Raw genomic sequence first — 19,077 nt, forward strand, 5'->3', positions numbered from 1 at the left:
TTATTAATACCCTGCTGTATATAACAAAAATACCTTTAAATTTCATATTCTTTCTGATTTTTTTTTTTTACATTTACCCATTAGCAAGTCTACGTTAACCATCACCTGTGCAACTTATATTGCTGCACCCTATCAATCCACTCACCTGTCAATTGTAGCAACCTCACTTCAACATCCACCAGGTCCATCCACCTCACCACCACCTCCTCAACAAGTTACTGGATAATTAAAGGCATTCGTATATGTTATGACCATCTGATAGCTTGTTTTCTGTGAATGATTTCTTTTTCAAAGCACCATCATATTGTAACATAGAATCTTACTATTGAAATGTTCCTCTTTGCTGTATGGCAACCTTAATTGCGAGTGAGCTTGTTTGTCTCCATAGACTCGTAGTAGTTTTAATTCCAGCATGTAAGATTCCTTTTTTTTAGTGCTGAGTCAGTTGCTTGGGTACTTTGTTATGAACCTCTCTAAACCCATATGTGTTCCTCCATGCTATCTACTTTTGAAAGCTTCCTTGTGTTCGATATTCAAGACTTGTGCCCACATTTTGAACCCTATTCCGGTCCAGGTAACATAGGCCAATAGTTTGTGAAGGTTATTATTATTGAGGATGTTAGCAATAATATCTTGTTTCTAAATTTTCTGGATGTAATGTTTTAAGTAGGTATTATATTGATTATGCTCTGTAACAAAGAGCCAACTTGTAGACGTGCATGGAAATGGTTCCATTTCATTCCCCTTTCAAGAATATCAGTGACCATATAGGTGGTTAATACTAGAATTCAATTCAATTTCCCTTTACTGGAATGCAATCCATCTATTTACATTTTTCTTTTTTTCTTTTTCACCAATGGAAAGAATTCCACATCTGCAGATTTCTGTTGCTGAGTATATATCATATTGCTAATTGGTACTTATTTTTTCCATCATTGTTTTAACTCAGTTAATTGGGTAAGCTGATCTCAAAGTTATATGATAAATAAGAGGAATCTGGGCACGAATTTCTCATTTAAAAAAAAAAAAGATTAGCATTGCATTGAAATACATTGAGGCCTATTGCTGGTTTTAGTGTGAAATACATTGAGGCATTAAAACCAAGTTCTGATTTACTGTAAAATATGTTTTGCTTAGGTTTTTTTTTTATATCACCACCTGTATATTTATGTTCATTGCACATTTACTGCACTCATGCATCAGCCATATCTTTGTATTTCAGCATCTTTATCCAGCGTTTGCATTCAGCTGCCACGATACTGTTTGTTCCCTTTTCATTTTCTACATCAATTGCACCTCTATATTGTCATTGTCATCACTGTGCACTCATTTGTGCATAACTCTTGCATCAGTAATCCATCTGGGTATATTACGCCTAGCTTGCATATGTAGCACTCGTCCTTTGCACCTTCATACTCTTAGAAAATACAGTCCCATTCACTGTATATAGTTTCTGCAACATTCATCACCTATCAGACTTTTCACTATTACCTTCATCACATTGCCACCCTCTGCATTCTAGCATACATCCACATATTAGCATCCTCTATAGCATATGCATTCCATACATATAGATAGTCATATAACGAATACTACCCTATGGTTCCATTGCATTTGTATGGCCTGGTATTCAGATGCCTATGTAATTAGTAACAATACTCTAGGTGTTCCTTTGCGACTTACAGTGTACAATTGCGCTTAGAGTCTGTTTTGCTTTTGTTGAGTCTGATGTAAGCTGCCTGGTTCAGGTGAATCAATACCCCGAAGGGGCAGCCCGTATACTTGAACTGTAATAGCCTGCAGGCAAAATTGTGAATGAAGTAAATGCGTTGAGCTTTCTTTTGTTCACCCTCGTTGTGATTGCTTCTTGTGATTGCAATTTCTCTCCCTCTATTCTCTCTTGCTCTCTTGCACTCTGATTACAAGCTTCCGCGACCGGCAAGCGAGCTGACGAGTAGGCTTGCTGCGGTAAGGAAGGACCGTCGCGCCGCGCTGGCCCATTGAAGAAAATAGGCTCGTGACAAGTGGTACCAGAGCCCGTTCTCGTGCTGGGGAAGGGACTCTGGAGTCGGTGTCGACAGACACGCCGACAGGCTACGATTTGTGAGCAAGACATCGTGGCGCCTTATCAACACTTGCGCAACACCAAAGGCAAGGCAGTTGCCGAAGCTGAGGAGATGGGTTCACCTCGGGGCCAAGAAGAGTTGGTTGCAATTGTTAACAAGCTGGTGGAAGATGTGACTTCGCATGATGAAGCGATTTCACGCGCATGTGAATCATTCAATGGATTGAATGATGTGGTGGCGAGCCTGCAAGAGCAGGTGAACTTACTAATGGGGCATGTCACTTCATTGACGACTACAGTGACCAATCTTGAGTTGAGGAACCGTACGTTGCAGCGGACGGTGACCCTAAATGGCGGAAATGGTGAGAGACCATCAAGGATTGATGTACCTAGACCCGCAAAATTCAATGGTTCTTGTGACAACAAGGCCATTGAGAACTTCTTGTTCCAAGTAGAAGACTACTTGGATATCCAGAATATGACCCTCGAAGATATGAGGATCAAGGTTGCAGCGGCCTTACTTGATGGTGATGCTATCGCTTCGTGGAGGCGGAAGCGCAATGACATGGAGAGGGGTCAATGTGTGATAGACACCTTTGATAACTTCAAAGTAGAGTTGCGCAACTACTTCATGCCAATAAATGTGCAGAGACAGGCTTATCGGATGGTTCGTGAGCTCAAACATACTGGTTCGTTGCAAGACTATGTCAGAACGTTCCAGAAGCTTATGCTGGAGATACCTAACATGTCAGAAGACGACATGTTCAACTGGTTCATTGTGGGACTTCAACCATGGGCACAGTCTGAAGTGGAAAGGAGCAACCCTCATATTTTGGAAGATGCATATGTGGCGGCTGAGCGCTTAGTTGACACTCAGCGCAAGCCTTTCACCCCATCAACCAAAGTTGGTAAGAAGCCTGACCACGGAGGCAAGAAGGATGAGCAGCGCAACGATAAAGGTGAGGCGTCGACACGCCATCAATCCGAAAAGAAACAGAACTACACAAAGCATAACAACAGCAACAAGGGTGCGGTTGTGACATGTTGGTTCTGTGGCGATAGACATATCGTCCGGCAATGCCCAAAGCGCCTTGTAAAGGACGACGGGCAAGCCAATACTGCACAGGAAGAATGCATCGATACTGAATGCAGTGACACTGAGACCATGCAACCGAGGATGGGCGCCATGCGATCGATCAATGCAGCCAGAAGTTGTGCAGCTAAAAACATGCAGGTCAGTAAGAAACTCATGTACACTGAAGTTATTATGAATGGAAAGTCTACTTCAGCAATGATAGACTCCGAGGCCACACACAACTTTGTCTCGCGGGAAGAGGCAGAGCGGTTGGGCTTGAAGCATGGGCCAAAGCAGAGGACCATTAAAACGGTAAACTCTGAGGCCAAGCCCATCCTTGGTGAAGCAAGGGATGTGGCTATTCAAGTGGGAAGTTGGGTCGATAAAGCCAACTTCTCTGTGGTGCCCCTGGACGATTTCAAGATGATTTTGGGTATGGAGTTTCTGCGAAGCCAGAATGTTATGATGTTGCCAAAATTCAACACGCTAACGATCATGGAGTCAGACCTGTCACACACAGTGCAGTGCCTTACGCAGAAAGGCAAGTCTTCAGTGTTGTCAGCAATGCAACTAAAGAAGGGTGTCGAGCATGGGGAGCAGACATTCTTAGTGGCAGTGTGCACAGAGGAAAGGAAGGTGGAAGCAGCAGTGCCACCGACCCTAGCCCCACTATTGGAGGAGTTTCGGGGGGTGATGCCCACGGAATTGCCAAAGCGTCTTCCGCCAAGACGCGAGGTCGACCACAAGATTGAGTTGAACCCGGGAGTGAAGCCTCTTGCAATGGTTCCATACCGTATGGGGCCAGCTGAGCTGAAGGAGCTGCGCAGGCAGTTAGACGAGATGTTGGACGCAGGCATTGTTCGTCCATCAAAAGCCCCATTTGGTGCCCCGGTCCTTTTCCAGATGAAACATGATGGCTCTAAACGGTTATGTGTGGATTACCGTGCCTTGAATAACATCACGGTGAAGAACAAGTACCCATTGCCATTGATAGCGGACTTTTTCGATCAGCTAGGCAGTGCCCGTATCTTTTCCAAGCTAGATCTGTGATCGGGTTACTGGTAAGTGAGGATTGCCGAAGGTGATGAGCCGAAAACAACTTGTGTCACCCGCTATGGTGCTTACGAATTTCTAGTAATGCCATTCGGGTTGACAAATGCTCCAGCCACGTTCACGACTTTAATGAACCAGATCTTCTACCCTTACTTAGACAAGTTTGTGGTAGTCTACTTGGATGATATCGTGATCTACAACAACAACATGGAGGAACATGCCGAGCACTTGCGAACAGTGTTTCAGGTGCTGAAGGAGAATGACCTCTGTCAAACGAGAGACGTGTCTCTTTGAGCAGGAGGAGATCAGCTTCCTTGGCCACGTTGTGGGGCGTGGTGTGCTGCGTATGGATGGGCAGAAGATAAAGGCCATCCAGGAATGGGTTCAGCCAAGCAAAGTGCCAGAATTGCGGTCATTCCTCGGTTTGGCAAACTATTATCAGCATTTCATCGAAGGTTATTCCCTCATTGCTGCGCCCCTCATAGATTTGTTAAAGAAGAATCAAGTATGGCTCTGGACAAGAGCGTGCCAAGATGCCTTCGATGGCTTGAAGAAAGCCTTAGTGAGGGAGCCAGTGCTGCGACTGCCTGATCATTCGAGACCCTTTGAAGTCTACACTGATGCCTCAGACTTTGCCGTTGGCGGAGTTATTATGCAAGATGGTCATCTGATCGCATATGAGAGTCGCAAGCTGAAGGATGCAGAGAGGCGTTACACAGTGCACGAACGTGAGATGACCGCCATTGTGTATTGCCTCAGGACTTGGCGACACTACCTTTTGGGTGCCGAGTTCGTCGTCAAGACGGACAATGTGGCCACGAGCTATTTTCAGACGCAAAAGAAGTTAACGCCCAAGCAAGCTCGATGGCAGATGTTTTTGGCTGAGTTAGACTTTGCCTTAGAGTACAAGGTTGGAAAAACCAATGTTGTGGCGGATGCCCTGAGCCGTAGGGCTGAATTAGCTGCTGCGTGCGCAGAGCCTTCTGAAGTGCATTTGGAGGGTGCATTGCTGAGCTGCATCCGCAAGGGTACGCAGCGGGATCTGACCGCACAACACCTTGTTTCTCTTGCACAGGCAGGGAAGACTTGGCGATTTTGGCTATAGAATGGCCTCCTCGTAACAAAAGGGGAACGCATTTTTGTACCACGGTGGGGAAGCCTTCACCGAGAGCTACTCAAGGAGTGCCATGATACACTATGGGCCGGCCATCCTGGTCAGGAGCGGACCTTAGCACTCCTTGAGCGCGGCTACTATTGGCCGCAGATGAGAGACGACGTTGAGGGGTATGTGCGGACATGCCTCATCTACCAGCAAGATAAGGGGACAAACCAGAAGGTTGTCGGTCTCCTTGAGCCTCTACCAATTCCAGAACGTCCTTGGAATAGCATCTCCATGGACTTTATTGTTAGTCTGCGGAAGGTAGAGGGCCTCAGTTCTATTTTGGTTGTGGTGGATCGTTTCTTAAAGTATGCCACCTTCATCCCAGCTTCCAAGGAGTGCCCTGCAAATAAGACTGCAAAGTTGTTCGTAAAGCATGTGGTGAAGCACTGGGGCATACCAAAGAGCATTGTGAGTGATCGCGATGCTCGCTTCACGGGCAAGTTCTGGCGTGAAGTATTTCGGCTACTTGGCTCTAAGTTGCTGTTTTCAACTAGCTTTCATCCGCAGACAGATGGGCAGACAGAGCGTATCAACGGGATACTGGAGTAGTACCTGAGGCATTTTGTTAGTGCCAATCAGAAAAATTGGGTGAAGCTCCTTGATGTGGCACAATTTTGTTATAATCTGCAAAAGAGCGAGTCTTTAGGCCACAGTCCGTTCGAGATAGCCACGGGGCAGCAGCCACTGACCCCGCACACTCTTGCCACACAACAAAAGGGAAGGCCATCATTCGCCTATCAGTTTGTTCGCGACTGGCACGAGCAAAATGAGTTGGCGAAGGCATTCTTACACAAAGCGGCAAAGAGAATGAAGAAGTGGGCGGACAAGCATCGTCGGCCCGCAGGGTTCCAAGTTGGGGACCAAGTGTTGGTGAAGTTATATCCTGGTCGCATAGACATCTTCCGCGGGCGGCACCGCGGACTACTCAGAAAGTATGAGGGACCTTTCACCATCATGAAGAAGGTGAGCAAGCTGGCATACAAGCTAGAGTTGCCCCCAGACTTCAAGGTGCACCCGGTGTTCCACGTGTGCAACCTCAAGCATTTCCATTCAGATGATGGAGACCTGGAACGCAGTGTGCCACAACGCGCTCCCATCATGCAGAGGGCCCCGGCAGCACAACGGGCCGAGAAACACCTGAGTCAGATCCTTCGCCACAAGGTCAACTACTTGGAACAAGCGAAGAAATACTTGGTGCAGTGGGAGGAAACAACAGAACCAACGTGGGAGCCTGCATTTCGAATGAACAACCGCTACCCGGCTGAAGTCAGGGCTTACCACGATGGCGCCGAGGACGGCGCATGATTTGAAGGGGGGAGCATGTTCCCTTGCGACTTACAGTGTACAGGTGCGCTTAGAGTCTGTTTTGCTTTTGTTGAGTTTGATGTAAGCTGCCCGGTTCAGGTGAATCAATACCCCGAAGGGGCAGCCCGTATACTTGAACTGTAATAGCCTGCGGGCAAAATTGTGAATGAAGTAAATGCGTTGAGCTTTCTTTTGTTCACCCTCGTTGTGATTGCTTCTTGTGATTGCAATTTCTCTCCCTCTATTCTCTCTTGCTCTCTTGCACTCTAATTACAAGCTTCCGCGACCGGCAAGTGAGCTGACGAGTAGGCTTGCGGTGGTAAGGAAGGACCGTCGCGCCGCGCTGGCCCATTAAAGGAAATAGGCCCGTGACACTAGGTCCCATGCTAACATATCTTAAAGCATTCACCACATCTCACCCTATTGTAGCTGTGCAATTCAACTCTTCATGTTGCCCACATCATATCATTTATCAATCGACTAGAAACTTCTATATGGCATTTATAGTACTGGTACATCTGCAAGTTACCGGTGTAGTATAAGCCTGTTACGGTCCCATGTATATTTGTAGGCTTTCCTCATAGCTTCATCTTCATTGCCAAAGGCCTTTTCCATTTGATATATTCTATGCATATCATCCATTTCACGTTATCTACCCACTGTCCTCTCACCTGATATACCCTTTGTACGCTCCCTGCATCCCACAGTGTGCACACACACTGTGTATGCATCCATTGAGTTTGCTTCACAGCATCCCATCTGCAGAAAAATACCCAACTTCTTCTATCTTCCCCAGTACGTATACATACACTGTGTGTATCCTCTATTTGTTGCAGCCTCATCTACCATTCACATTTCCCTACATTATTGTCATTTTCATATCATCCATATATATTTTTTTCGATGCCCCTTCTCATCATCGGTTTAGGGTATCATGTACATGTGCCAGCATTCATTTGATACATTGCATTTATGCTTCAAGGTATATACTTTCCCATCATCATGATGCATCGCATATACACTTTATGTACATTTCCTCATTAACATTCAAATATCATCATGCATATTCTATTTTTAATATAACGTCTAAATTTCTCTTTATACTTTGTGTATTGCTAACCCTGTTCCACAAGAATTTGTTGCTTTTCTTTCTTTATTCAAGGATTCTCGATTACAATTCAGTTAATTTTTTTTTGTAATAGCTAGGTATTATAATGAGATTTTTTATTTCTTGCACTAGATTAGAATGTATGAGCATGCATATATCTTAGAAATTGCTTGTCTTCATATCATTTCGCGCTTTATTCCAAAAATTCACAAATAGGAACATGGATGGCACGTGCACCATTTTGTAAAAGGTGATTAAATCCTAAGTTGATGATTTACATCAATGTTCATAGTCAGGATGTGAACAAAACTTAGGATTTTCATCTTTTATGGAATAACACTGGGTCCACACTGAATCCTTTTAAAAAATCATCATATTTTTCAATATTTTCTTCCTTTATTAAAGTTTAATTTAAAATTAACTCAAGATATATATCAATGGCCATAGTTAGGATATATTGAGAGTTAATTTCATTTTAAACTTTATAAAGGCACCAAAAATGTGTTTTATTTTTCACATGAATTTAAATACGATTATTATATAATACATCTTATGACCATAGCCAGAGATGTATCATATTTTCAATCTTATTTCAATTCATTTAAAGAATGAAATATGCTTTTCAAATATTCAATCTTTCAAAAATTCTTTAATTCATTTCATCCTTAAGAATAAAATTACATCATATTTTCAAAATTCTTGCCATATTATTTCAAAATCCAAGTGATTTCAAGATAATTCTTCAAATACCTTCTTCATTTCTCAAATCAATTCTTGTCTATAAATTCAAATTCAATTTCATCTCATTTCAAAATTCAAAATTCAAAATTCAATTTCAAAGTCCAATTTGACTTTAAAATTTCAAATTCATTTTTATATTCAAAATTCAGTTCAAATCAAATTTTAAAGTTCAATTCAACTTTGGAATTCCAAATTCATTTTTAGGATTCAATTTCAAATTTAATTTAACATCTCAGATCAAATTTCAAAGTTCAATTTAACTTTGAAATTCCCATATTCATCTCCCGATTTCAGAAACTCAAGTTTAAATTCAAGTTTATTCTTTATTTTTTTCAAAGATCTTCAAAATTCTATCTAAAGATTGAGTCTTGATTCTCAATTCAAAATCAAGGTTTTGAGATTTATTCTGAATCTCAAAAATTCGATTTTCCCTAAAGTTTAAAGCCCACTTTTAAAATTCCAAAATTTGGATTTCCAAAATCCAGATCCATCTTCAAAATCTCATTCGGAATTTTTCAAATCCAATCTCCATCTTGAATTACATACTTTGGATCCAATTTCATTCAGGATTCTAGATCCCAAATTCAACTCATTTTGGATTCTAGACTTCAAATTCAATTCAATTTAGGATTCCAGATTCCGGATTTAGTTCCATCTTGGATGCCAGATTTCATATCAAAGTTCCATTCTAGATTTCAAATCTAATTTTATTTCCAATTCTCATTTTTCAAAGCCAATTTTCAAATCCATTTCTCAAGTCTAAATTCGAATTCAATTTCTGTTTAGGAATTGAATTCAAAATTGATTCTTGAAAATCGATCCAAATTCAAAGTCCATTACGACTTTGAAAATTTATTCTTATTTCAAAATTTCCAATTTTCTAATCATTTTCTCTTCATCTAAAGACTTATCTTTCCAAAATTCTGATCATTCCGAGATTTGAAATTTCAAGTCTCTTCTTCTAGATCAATTTCAAATTCTAAGTTAGATTTAGAATCTAACTTTTTCAAATCAATTTCAAACTTTTTGAATCATTTCTTCACTCTATTATCAAATTTACTTCAGAATCACTTGGAAAATCCTAAATTTTCAAATTGTTTTCTTAAAAGCATACATTTCTGCATTTGCATTGCACAAGCATGATTCTTTGTGCATTTTAGACTTAAAATAAATTCTTAGACAATATTTTAGCAAAGCAAAGCGACATAAATTCGATCCTTGGTTCGATTACCTTTGGTAAAGGTGCCAGGAACGGTCGAACCTCATACCAATGAGCGAATCCCGTCTCTCTATTTTTCCGCAATTCTTCAAAATGGAGGTGAGTGATTTTCAAAAAAAAAAAATTGGTCAAATGAGACCTTGCAAAAGAGTTCCTCTCTCTTCTTTCTTTTCTCTCATTTTCTATCTTTTATTCTCCTTTAAAAAGGGAATAGAGGCTGGAAAGGCGTAGAGAAGGAAAAGAGGAACGAGAGGAAAAAATTTTGCATGATCACAAGGCCCTATTCGCAAACAGGGATCCTGAAGGACTGATTCAATTTTTTTGTGTGTGTGAAAGGCAAGTTGGGGTTAGTCTGACCCCACTAGTTATTACTCAACGTACAACTGGGTTTTGAACCTGCAACGTCCCACCACAAGGAGACTTGCACCGACAGCTCCTACCAACACGCAGAGCCCCGTTGGTTTTAGTTGCCTATGGTCCATGCTTTTCTTTGCATTCTTGGCACTGTCCTAAGACCATGCTGGTCAAGGACTAGAGTCCTCTGCCTCTGCTTGTTGATCTTTTTTTTTGGGATTTGATATGTTTGAAAAATGAAAGCATAGTCAATAATAAATTGGAAAGGGTGTTGCGTGTTCTCCCCGGAACACAAATTACGTGTTCCGGTGTGTATGGAGGGATATTTTGGGACCCACGATAATTCATATGCCAATGTTTCCCATGATGACTTTATTATAAAATAACATATAAAAATGGTAGATATGCTTTTGATGAAAATGTCCTCCCGTAAGATAGATATGCTTTAGACAAAAATGTCCTCCCGCTCCTCGTAAATAGATTTGCACGTTCCGTCTTTGTTTTTAGCTTGTGTTACAACACATGGCCGCATTCTCATTCTTGCCTTGTGTTAGATAAAAAACTTTTTCGGGTTTGTTCCTACCTCGTCGAGATAACTATAAATCGAATGACTAGTTCGATCATTGGTGGGTGTCATAGAGGGATTTGTCGGCCATCTCTTTTTACAGTCTTCTCTTCTTCTTTGTTTTCATTAGGAAGTATGAAAAAAAGCAATGATGCACAAACATTCCAACAAGTGCCATTAAGGTCACATTGTGAGTATCTTTCCATGTCATCATGATATTATTAAAGAACATATGTCGTTGTGAGTGTCATTAAGGCGTTGTTTTGTTATTACAAATAGATTTTATCATTTCAACGGTTGGAAACTTGAAGACATTTGTAAGACGCTGGGACCTGTTGACAAGAATGCTTGGTTACAGATGTGAGCAAGGGCCTCTACCCCATCTGGTATCGTCCATTCACTCGGTGTATTCAATGTAACGCAAATTACGGTTGTAGTAACACGTATATCGATTTGTGAGATATTTTTTTGTTTATTAATATCGATTTATAATATATTATGCTGAAATGCCATATATCGATTTGTAATATATTATGTGTTTTCAAGTGTCGATTTGTGAGATATTGTTTTGCTTGATAATATCGATTTGTAATATATTATGCTAAATTACTGTATATGGATTTGTAAGATATTATGTATTTTCTAGATTCCCTTATGAGATATTGTTTTGGTTGAAATTCTCGATTTGTAATATATTTTGTTGAATTTTCCTATATCGATTTATAAAATGTTATATGTTTTTTAGTATCGATTTATGAGATATTGTTTTGTTTATTAATATCGATTTGTAATATATTATGTTGAATTGTCGTATAACAATGTGTAAGATATTATGTGTGTTTCTAGTGTCAATTTGTGAGATATCATTTTGTTTGTTAATCTCGATTTGTAATATATTATGTTGAATTTTTGTAAATTGATTTGTAAGATGTTATTTGTTTTTCAATGTCAATTTTTGATATATTGTTTTGATTGTTATTATTGATTTGTAATATATTTTGCAGAATTGTTGTAAATATATGCACTGGCTAAAACAATTTGATGTTTTGCTCATGACAGTGTTCAGCATATCAACTGGTTGCAGTGAAGATGATGTGTCTCAATCACTAAAAAGTCATGGAGCAACGAATATCTGTGCTATCGATGCACCTAAAGAAGTGAATATGTGCACTATTGATGCACATGATAATAAGGGTGCAGGTATTGGATTCACTCTAGACTTTAATATTCCAGCAGACAAAATGCAATTCGATAATGATATTCCAGCAGATGAAATGCAATTCGATAATGAGGTAGACGATCATGACAGTGCACTTGACAAAGGTGCAAGCACATCAAGTCTACATGATATTACACTTGACTTTGTTCCCGTAGAGGGAATGCAATTTAATAATGAGGAAGCTACATACAAATTTTATAATGACTATGTCTTAAAACTTGGATTCAATGTTAGAAGGTATTCTTGGGCAAAAAATGCACAGGGTGTTGTGGTGAGAAAGGCATATGTTTGTTCTAAGCAAGATTGGAAGAAGTCAAGTGAAAATCCAACAAGGAGCAAGTCAGATTCAAGATGTGGTTGTCCAGTGAGAATGGTATTAAGAAGACTTTCGAATGGGAAATATGTAGTTCATACTTTAATCAATGATCATAATCATAAATTAGCCCATTCTTTTATGACTCTAATGTTAAGGTCACATCGTAAAGTAACCGAAGTCCATGCTGCAGTTGCTGAAATAGCTTATAACGCCAACATTGCACCAAGGAAGACATAATTTATGTGCGCGCATAGATGGTGGTCGCGAGAATATACCATTCACACTTATGGATCTAAGAAACCATTTGAGAAGGAAGAGGTCAGACAACATGAAGAATGAAGAAATATGTTCTTTGGTTTATTACCTACAGAAGAATTCAAGCAATGACCCTATTTTTTTTAGTGCAATGCAACTGGATGAAGATGGGTATGTTGTGAATATGTTTTGAGCAGATTCAAAGTCAAGAGTAGATTGTGAATGCTTCAATGATGTACTTATTTTTTATATGACAGTCAAGATTAATACAGAACAATGGCCATTTGCGCAGTTTGTCAGAGTGAACCATCACTCACGTTGTTGCATATTAGGCGGCGCTTTTTTGTATGATTAGACCAAGAAAACCTTTGAGTGATTGTTCAAAGTATTTACACAGGCAATGAATGGGAAGCACCTTGGAGTTGTACTTACAGATGGTGATCATGCAATTACGGTTGCAGTGTCTCATGTATAGCCATATGCACATCATCGCCTATGTTTGTGGCATATCTTTCAAAATGTAGCAAAGAACATATGACACATTTTTAATCAGAAGACATGGTCTGATAAAATGTTTAGAAAGTGTGTACTTGAGAGCATGGATGAGGTCACTTTTCTGTCTGATTGGAAGCAAATGATTCAGATGCAAATAGAATCGCTTTGCAACAGCTTATGAACTCGACGATAAATGATACAGATGTTTTGGTGATCACTTTTGTAAAAATGGAAGTCTCATAAAGATAGATATGCGTTTGATGAAAATGTCCTCCCATAAATAGCTTTCCACATTCCCGCACCTGGATTGCATTAGAAGCTCATCACTAATTTGGATGTGGGTTTCATACTTGTGATGATATATGTTTTCTTTCTTGATGATGGCCATGTATTGTATCTAAGCCGAACCATTGGTCATGATGTGTTGTATCTAAATTTTAATATTTTTTTATATATGAATGTGGTTTTAAATCATGTGGATTTGTAGTTATGAAATTACGACAAAAACGATATGTGTTTGTAAAAGCAAATTGCGATAGCACGTGGCTTTCATACGTCATTATGTAAATCGTGATGGTACATGTCATTCACTTAGACAAAGGTCATTGTCTAAAAGACATACATCATTGTGTAGATCGCGATGGTATAACGATTTACACAATGACGTCTATGTCAGCAACATCTGGATAAAAATCGTGGTGCATGAGTACAGAGCGCGTTTGTGCAAATCATTTCAGTCATTTATCAAAATTTATGCAAAGTGATTCATTACTAGTAGATTGCTTTTACGTTTCATAATTTACCATTTCAGACATTTATAACTCAACTGTGTAAATCACGATAGGAATAGCTCATAAAAGCAAATCAGTGGCATTTTCACTGTACACAACGCTAAACGATTGTTTGATTTTTATTTACGAAAGTCGATCATTACAACAATTTGTTCAGTGACAACAGTTTAGTTCATTTGCCTTTGTTACGAAAATATTGTCATAGCATCATACAAATCGATATGGAAATTCTTGTTGATAGCTTATAAATCGATATACAAAATCAGCATATAACTCGATATTTAGAATCATAACAATAACATATAAATCAATATTAACAATCAAAACAATAATTTAAATTGATATCAAGAATCAACACAAAAATCGATATTAAGACTCAGAACAATATCTTAAATAGATTTGGAAATTCGTTTTGATATCTCAAAAATCGATATTTAGAATCAAAACAATATCTTAAATCGATATTAAGAATCAAAATATTTTCTTAAATTGATATTTTAAAAATTGTTGTAATGTTTAGTCGATTTGCCTTTGTTACGAAAATATTGTCATAGTATAATGCAAATCGATGATCAAATATCATACAAATCGATATAGAAATTCTTGTTTATAGCTTATAAATCGATATACCAAATCATCTTCATAATCGAGGGTTTAGTTATAGGGTTTAGTTTATAGGTTTTAGGGTTAGGGTTTAAGGTTTAAGGTTTAGGGTTTACAAATATATTAAGGGTTTATGGTTTAGCATTACAGTTTAGTGAGATATTAAGGGTTTAGGGATAGGATTTAGGATTTAGGGTTTAGGGTTTAGGGTTAGGGTTTAGTAAGATATTAAGGGTTTAGGATTTAGGGTTTAGGGTTAGGGTTTAGTAAAATATTAAGGGTTTAGGGTTAGGGTTTAGGGTCTAGGGTTATGCTTTAGTAAGATATTAAGGGATTAGGGTTTAAGTTAAGGGTTTAGGGTTAGGGTTTAGGATTTAGGGTTTAGGGTTTAGGGTAAAAGGTTTAGGATTTAGTAATATATTAAGGGTTTATGGTTTAGCATTACGGTTTAGTAAAATATTAAGGGTTAGGGTTAGAGTTAGGGTTTAGGGTTTAGGATTTGGGTTTAGTAAGATATTAAGGGTTTAGGATTTAGGTTAAGGGTTTAGGGTTTAGGGTTTAGGGTTTAGGGTTTAGGGTTAGGGTTTAGTAAGATATTAAGGGTTTAGGGTTTAGGTTTAGGGTTAGAGTTTAGTAAGATATTAAGGGTTTAGGGCTTAGGTTAAGGGTTTAGGGTTTAGGGTCTAGGGTTATGGTTTAGTAAGATATTAAGGGTTTAGGATTAGGGTTTAGGGTTTAGTAATAGATTAAGGGTTTATGGTTTAACATTATGGTTTAGTAAGATATTAAGGGTTTAGGGTTAGGGTTTAGTAAGATATTAAGGGTTTAGGGTTTAGTAATATATTAAGGGTTTATGGTTTAACATTATGGTTTAGTAAGATATTAAGGGTTTAGGGTTAGAGTTTAATAAGATATTATGGGTTTAGGGTTTGGGTTAAGGGTTTAGGGTTAGGGTTTAGGATTTAGGGTTAGGGTTTAGTAAGATATTAAGGGTTTAGGGTTTAGGTTAAGGGTTAAGGGTTTAGGGTTTAAGGTTTAGGGTTAAGGTTGAGTAAGATATTAAGGGTTTAGGGTTAGGGTTTAGGTATAGGGTTTAAGGTTTAGGGTTTCGGGTTTCGGGTTTCGGGTTTAGGGTTTAGGGTTTAGGGTTTAGGGTTTAGGGTTTAGGTTTTAGAGTTTAGGATTTAGGTTTAGGGTTTAGAGTTTAGGATTTAGTTTTAGGTTTTCGGTTTTAGGGTTAGGGTTTAGGCATTAAGGGTTTTAGGGTTCCCGCTTTAAACGTATAAATCGCTGCTTCAAACATACAAATCGATATAGATATCACACAGTTCATAAGTACATATAGTTATAACATTTGGACTTCAACATTAAACATCATTGTACGATTTAGCAAACTTGTTTACAAATCTTGGTAACTTTATAAATCATAAATCTCTACTACATTAAATGTATAAATCGTTGCTGCTTTAAATGCGTAAATCATAAATCATAAATCATAAATCACCATAATGATTTACCTTTGTTATGAAAATATATGTCATTCATTTGTAAAAGAAACGTCGTTTCACATCCCGCTCGTTGTCAAAAATCGATATGCCTTATGAGACCTGGATTCTGATTGTGATGTTTGCAGTTTAAGCAATGACGTCTATGTAAACAACAATGATTTGCCTTTGTATATAAAATATTGGAATAGTATAACACAAATCACGGTTGTAGTAACATAGTATCGATTTGCGAGATATTGTTTTGTTTGTTAATATAGATTTATAAGCTATTATGCTGAATTTTTGTATCGATTTGTAATATATTATGCGATATGTATATCAATTTGTAACATACTATGTGTTTGCTAGTATTGATTTGTATGATATTTGTATTTAACATATTATTTACATTCTTGCATGATTGCAGTGGCGACGTGCGTATTCAAATCGTTGTTTATTTAGCGATTAAAATTGAAATCGCTTCGCAGCGTCGTAGATGTCATTAAATTGCTATCTCTTGAATCGCTATTGTCAACACATATATATGATAAGTTGTTTTTTTTTATTGGCGCGGTAAATAACAACTCGATGCATAGTATAGTGCGATGCAACTGACGATCATGACAGATAACATGAAGAATGATGTGCATCTAGATTTAATTTTGCATGGTCGGCAAGAAGAAATCCTTTTGCCTCATAAGTGTGTGTAATTTTCATTCTCCTCCTCCTTCTTCCTTTGCTTTTCCTTCTCTTCGCCATCCTTCTTCTTCTTCATCTTTAGTTCTTCCTCATCTTTCTCATCTTCAATATCTGAAGGATCAGGCTCCGCATAATAAATATCCAACAATTTGTTCCTGTTTTTTTCATTCTCAATGTTCTTTACATAACCCTCACATATATCAGATTGGTGAATGATTTTTTCAAGAGTCATCCTCTCAAACGGCGAAGGCTTTCTTGTCTTACGAATTGTAGTCATTGCTAACCTGCACAACACATAAATTTAATCACATCATTGTATGTTACAACCACTTTCCCAAGTATATATTATTGCAAATTATCATATTTGTTAAATAATCACCAACATTACAAGCCACCATAATATTTGGTTTCATAAATAAACATTGTAGTATGATTTAGCAAAATTAAGTACAAATCGAGGTAACTTCATAATTACACATCGCTACTGCATCAAACGTATAAATCGTTGTTGCTTCAAATGTATAAATTGTTATACAAATCACACCCTTCATAAGTACATATCATTGTAATGTTTTGGCTTTCTAAGTAAACATCATAGTACGATTTAGAAAACTTAAGTACAAACCGTGGTAAGTTCATAAATCATAAATACACATGACTACTGCTTCAAACGTATAAATCGTTACTGCATCGAACATACAAAGTGCTTCTTTAAACGTACAAATCGTTGTAGAAATTGAACCCTTCATAAGTACATATTGTTGTAAATCATAAATTGTTACTGTATTAAATGTATAAATTGTTGTTGCTTTCAATATATAAATCATGAATCATAAATCGTAAATCACTATTGCTTCAAATATATAAATCGTTGTTGCATTGAACAAATCGCTACTGTATTAAATGTATAACTCTTTGTTAATTTCAAACTTACAAATCATTGTAGAAATTTAGCCTTCATAAGTATATATTATTGCCTTTTACGACTCTTGTTTCAGTATGAAAATAAGTGTTATTTAGCATGCATAGTACAACCACTTGTAAGATTTAACATTCGGATTTATAAATCGATTTGTTTACATAACAAAAACTTACACAAAACTCACCTTTTAGGACACAAGTTTTGCTAATTCGACAGTGGAGGAGAAATAGCTAGAAGGTAGATGCAGCCGATGGTGGCAACAATGCTCTGATTACACTTTGACGACAGCAGATGATGATAAAAGGTGCTCCGACGGCAACGAACGACGACAAAAGGTGCTCTGACGGCAGCAGACGATGACAAAGGCTGTGTCGTCAAAGGGAGCTCTTGTTACAGCAGATGGTGCGTCGTCAAAGGGTGATCCAAAACGTTTAAGGCGATATATTGCGAGAAACTCCTGTTAAAGCAGAGGAATTTGCTCTTTAGGGCAAAAACGATGATGATTTTAACTCTTTCTGGCGGGAGGACATTTTTGTCCTTTACTTGAAACGTCATTTTATGGTGCTAATGGCGGGAAAGGGTACTTAAGTATTTGCAAACTTTGGTGGGAGGACATTTTTGTCTTTTACTTGAAACGTCATTTCATGATGCTAATGACGAGAAAGAGTACTTAAGTCTTTGCAAATGCACCAGACTTCAATACTAAGTGATGCTGATATACATGGGGAAATGAGCACCACATGCTTACATGCGCTCATTAGACCCGAGAACACCTGCTTGTTCCGGGGGAAACATATAACCTGCTTGGGAAATTTCCAACTAAAAGAAGTCAATGCCCATTATTTGTAACCAGGCAGTTAGGTCTAGACTCAGGCAAGCTGTCCATTTTACTACCAAGATAAAGCAAAAAATGCTCCTCCATCGATACTAATGCACTTCGGACAACTTTTGTTTGGGATGATATAATCAAAATATTAATTAGCCTTTTCTTTATTTCCAAAATGACTCATGCTGATCGTGATTGTAATTCAGACCAATGCTGTCAGGTTGGGTGCGAATCGGCCCATTCGTATCATATCAGTCATAAATCGATATAGAGCAGGGTTGATTCAGCTTTTTCTTAAATTTAAAAAAATAGACAAAATATTTTTTATATATTTTAGAATATTTTTGTAACACGTGTCATTTTGAGGGTTAAAAGTTAGCCGATTCAGTTAATTCAGCTCCAAATCAGAATGGCCGATTCAGCTGAATCGTTTCCAAGATTGACAACATTGATTGAGACAACAAAAATGCCCAATTGTTGACAAGCACGTCACTGTCTACACTTCTTCCCAGAATCGGCCATCAGCAAGTCATTTTCTGTCAACATTTTAGGAATGCATGTGCAGGTCACTGTTATCATTGTGTTGTTAAGGGCTTATAATAGAAAAATATTGCATGATAAGCTGGCTGGGCGCTACTGTTGTTGGTTTCCAATTTTCCAGATGCCTGAAGGCACACTAGCAAAAATATTGGGTTTTTCATTTTTTTATTTTAATTTAAAAGTGTTATTCTCATGTTAAGTTTTAGGTTCTGTTTGAAAGCGGAAACACCATTTTCATGTGTTGCCAAAATTTAGTTTTGCCAAATTTTGTTGTTGA

Source organism: Nuphar pumila, chromosome 16 (genome assembly GCF_984573655.1).
Source record: "Nuphar pumila chromosome 16, dmNupPumi1.hap1.1, whole genome shotgun sequence".
Lineage (NCBI taxonomy): Eukaryota > Viridiplantae > Streptophyta > Magnoliopsida > Nymphaeales > Nymphaeaceae > Nuphar > Nuphar pumila.